Source organism: Cyprinodon variegatus, unplaced genomic scaffold (assembly GCF_000732505.1).
Source record: "Cyprinodon variegatus isolate N-32 unplaced genomic scaffold, C_variegatus-1.0 Scaffold743, whole genome shotgun sequence".
In the NCBI taxonomy this organism is placed as follows: Eukaryota; Metazoa; Chordata; class Actinopteri; order Cyprinodontiformes; family Cyprinodontidae; genus Cyprinodon; species Cyprinodon variegatus.
The window spans coordinates 356,072-360,981 of NW_015151196.1; positions in this window are offsets into that span (position 1 = coordinate 356,072).

The following is a 4,910-nucleotide window of genomic DNA, read 5'->3' on the forward strand; positions in this document are numbered from 1 at the left end:
TGGATCTTTGTATTTATTGCTGAACTGGATAAATAGGCCTGAAATTCTCCCACAGTGCAGCAGTGGAAAGTGGATCTTTGATGGTTGAAGTTTCGTTTAATAAACTATGGGATTGCTATAAAACATTTTAATCAAATAACAGCTGTGGAATTAAATGTTATTCAGAAGTAAAATGATGTTTAATTGAAATATATATTCACATTTAATCCAGTATGATTGCAACCATAGATCTATAATCAATCAGGTGTTTGGGGATGGTTATAATGAAGGGAATAGGTTTCTCCGTGAAACAGAACGTCCCGTCTCAGATCTCACTGCGGCGGCCATCATTATTGCATCCGTGTAACTTTGATCTTTGTTTTGGTTTTCTTTTAATAAATGTTTTAATTGCTCTACATTCACCGGCTCTATTTGCATTTGTTCTTCCTCACATCAACTCAGCTATTTTGCCATTTTCAGGTAAATCTAAGAATTTAGATCGTTTAGTTTGCCCTGTTATTTGGAATAGGTTTTTGGTTAGTGATTCACTTAGTTAGTTAATTAATTTTAGCTTGGGATAAATAAAGGTGTTTCACAGTATTCATACTTAGGTTTTAGGGAGCTCATAATGCACATGGGTGGTCATGTGGTTTTTTCCAGTCCCAGTCAGCCAGTTTGGTCATCAGTTGTCAGTCTGTCAGTCAATGAACAGGTGCAGGAATCAAGGTAAGAGCAAAAGCAGAATCCTGTGAAGCCTCTAACCTGTTTGGTCTGAACACAGGAATTAAACAAAGAACTGCATTTCGATCTTTTGAACCGCGTAAGCCAGAATCCACGGTACATCAGGTGACTATTTAAGTGAAATTCACCTTTTATTTTGATCACTTTTTCTTTTCTTTCACCAAAGCAAACCCCAGATAACTCTTAAGTTTTGTAAAAAAAAATAATCACTACACTCTAATTTCCATCAATCCGTACAGTAGACTTTATAAACCAGGAAGGAAAAACCTCACTGTTAGAAATAATATCTGTGGAACTGATTTAAGTTTATTTGAATATCAAATTATATTATTTTTTAAATGGATAGATAGTTATTAGGGAGTACACTTTTGAATTCCCTCTGTTAAACTGCTGTTCGCTCATATGTCCAGCTGGTGGCAGTAATGCACCAATAGAGTTGGGTTAACAACAGCGATAAAACCAGAAGAAGCCGGCGAAGAAGCAGCAGAAGGAGTCGGTCATCAGAGTTTGCTCAGGTGTGTTTTGTCATCTGCAGGCGGATTCATGTCTGCACAGGTGAGCTTTTCATACCAGACTCCTATAACTTTTCGTCTAATTCTAGCAGCTATTTAACGTCTCGTATGACAAAAACGTCTTTAAACTGAGATGTTAGGGAGGTAAGAACAGGTTTATTAACAAGGACTTTCCATGCCGAATGGAATCTGGTCATCTTATTAATAGGATGATAACCTTCGTTATATGTCAGGTGTTCAGGAGAAGCAGAAATCCTTAAATTTAGTAAAATCCGAACCAAGTTCTGAAGCGCGGTAACGGACAGCGCGTCTGTCCCTGATGCCAAGCACGAGATCTCAAAGTCCGCGTGCGGAGCTAATCAGGTCACACCCCCATTAACTGTGAAGGCAGGGTCATGTGAGGCCCCCAGGGGCCCCTAAAGACCACCAGAACCTCTCTGGACTGAACTCAGCTACAATTTAGGGGATTAATCCTGAGTAAACTGATGAATTCTAAGTGTGAAAAATAGAAACAAGATGTTTTATTAAATTATAGCAAAAAAAGAATTAATTAATTTTTTTTATCCCTCGCCAAATTAAATAAACATTCTTAAAAGTTTCTATAAGCAAAAATTAAGTACAAAGACTCGGGAGTATTTATAACAAGATTGTCTGATAATAAAAGAAAGTTGCATTAAGTGTAAATATTTACAGCAATCTATACAGTAATGATACTGACCCCTGCTGGACATTTAAAGACACTACAGGCAGCAAATCTGATTGATTTGATGAGCTAGTTGTACAATATAATTAAAGTTACTGTAGGTTATATTGTATTATTTCATATCTATATTTAAAATAAAAATATCCTTGATATTTTTAGATGCAGCCAATAAATAATGTAAACATTTATCATAACATGAAAATCTCAGTTATCAGTCAGCTTATCTCAATTAACTTTAATTGAGAAATAACAAAAAAAAAAAGAAACACACAAAAAAAAAAAAAAAAAAAAAAAACAACGAAACAAACCTATCTATTTCAGGCACCAAAAAAAATGATAAATCAAATGAAAAACAAAAAAAAAAAAAACAGAAATTATAGCAAACACATGAAGGAGATAAATAAATACGTAATCAAACGTAAGTGAGTCAGTCAGTCAGAAAAAAACAACGCATCGATCACACAAATGACTTGAATCAACACACACACCCACACACACGCACCCACCCATCGATGTTGCTGGATCCATACAGGCTTCCTTCATTTTGGAATAACTTCTGACTCTCCTTGGATGATAATTCTGGTGCCTCTTTAATGAGGTTCTATGTTCCTCATGCTGTAGGTCTTCATGGAGCTTTAGCCTCTTGTATCACTGCTTTCTAAACGTTGCACCTTCCTCTACTGGGTTACATTTATCTGGGTGTTTCCTTATACTTATATTTATTGTTCCAGCTGTATTAACTATTGATTTTAATGGAAAGTTGAGTGGAAGAAAAAGCTGTGATGGTTAAGACCCAGGAATGCACTCAAGCTGAATGTTTTAAAGCAGCTCTGGGGTGGTGAGAATCCCTAGATCAGGGGTCGGCGACCCGAACTACTCAAAGAGTCACATTGAAGCAAAAAAACCAAAAAATAAATCCGTCTGGAGCCGCAAAAATGTTAAAGTCCTCTATAAGCCTCATATGGCAACACGGGCTCTAAGTAGATTAGCCAGCTATAACGGACTAAGTGGGCTTAAAAATATAATAAGCATTCAGGATTAAATGTTCAACTGGCGACCAGTCCAGGGTGGACACCGCCTGTCGCCCGTAGGCAGCTGGTGGGCGCCAGCACCCCTCGCCATCCCAGCAGGGATGAAGCGTGGCGGAAAATGGATGGATGGATTAAATGTTTATCCTGTAGGAAATGTCACATAGGTGAGGGATGAGCAGTGAACGCTCTGACTCCGTGGAATTAACCGCCCTTCAACGCGCGGTTTAGGTTTTGTTGCATTGATAAAATTATAGAAAGGCAATAAAGGATTCTTTCTATGGTAGGCATGTTTCTGTTGGGAGGAGCTGATTGAGTCCATCCATCTTCCATCAGAGCAGAGCATCTCTAACCCTGAAATCCCACATCCTCCGTCACCAGCGCTCCTTGCTGATATTTTTTATTTTGATGAAATGGAAAAAAAAATGGAAGAAAGTTCCCATCCCTGCATCAGAGCGCCACCTGTTCGATCTATAAAAGGTTTTCTATGCTTGCAACCAAACCAGCAGCAGTAGTGGATTTGTTTGGAGATGCAATCTACTCCTTAAATCTATCTTTGCTCTCCTCTACCGTATTTTCCTGAGCATAAGGCGCACCGTACTAAAAGGCGCAGTCTCAGTTATGTGTGCCATTTCTGTATTTAACACACACATAAGGCGCACCGGACTATAGGGCGCAGGTTTTATATACAGGTACATGTCCTCTCCTACGTTTAAATACCTCTACTGCGTATTTAAAAATAGAGCGGGAGCAAAACTGAGTTTGAGCTTTATTCATGTATTTATTACAAAGTATTAATCAAACCCATCAAAGTCAACATCCGTATCTGAACGACTCCAGCTGGAAAAGTCTCTTTAGGAAAAGTCTTTTAAAAATCACCATAGGCGGCAGTTTCTGTCCATTTGCGTGGCAGCCAAGCACAACAGTAAACGACGCCTTTTCATTCTCCGTTGTGTGTATCGCTACCGTGCTGGTCCCCTTCTTCTCCACCGTGTGATTCACCAGGATGTCGAAAGTGAGCGGCACCTGCGAACCATCGATTCATTAATCTTGAATTCTCTGGCGGCTGCTCGATTTCCATGTTCCTCTGCGTAGCTGATAGCCTTCAGTTTAAACTGTGCTTCGTAGGCGTCTCTTTGCCATTTTCAGGGTTGCTATGACAACAATGTTCTGCATAAAGCACATACCTGTTCTTTTATACACAAGCCACGCCCACACTTCCCCCTTTAACGTTCTCATGGCAGTCTCAACAACGTCCGCAGTAACACATAGGGCACGCCGCACATTTTGAGGGGGAAAAAAAGATGTTATATGCGCCTTATAGTCGCTAAAATACGGTAATTTATCCAGAAGTTCTGCAATCACACTTTTTCTCTCCCTCCCATATTTGGTGGTGGGCTGCAGATTTAGCCTTCCCTGGAAATGCCTCATTACAAAGCAAACATGCAGGCAATCTTTCCGCATTGATAATGATTTGCTCCGTTTTTCTTTGAATTCCCTTTTCTCATCTGTTATCTTCCTTTTTTCCCTTTGGGATTCATGGTCTAAGACACGCCCACCACTTTGTTTATAACAGCCACCTGCCTGGCGCCGCGCTGCGCTGAAACGTTCTGCAGGATATAACCACTGATTTCTGTTTACATTTATTTTACAAATGTTTCCAGCATTGGAAAACATAATGAATGTTTGTTTGACCTCCTGCACATTATGTTAAAACAAACAAACAAAAAAATATTTTCATGAATTTTTGAAAAAGTTCCAGGCAGCCGCAAGGGGGCGCTAAAGAGCCGCATGCGGCTCCGGAGCCACGGGTTGCCGACCCCTGCCCCATGGCGTCTCCTTCTCTGCCTCTTCAGGTGACCGTGCTGTACTTCGCCAAGAGCGCAGAGCTGACCGGTCTGAAGGAGGAGGAGCTTGTCGCTGTGCCGACACCAATCAGCAGTGGAG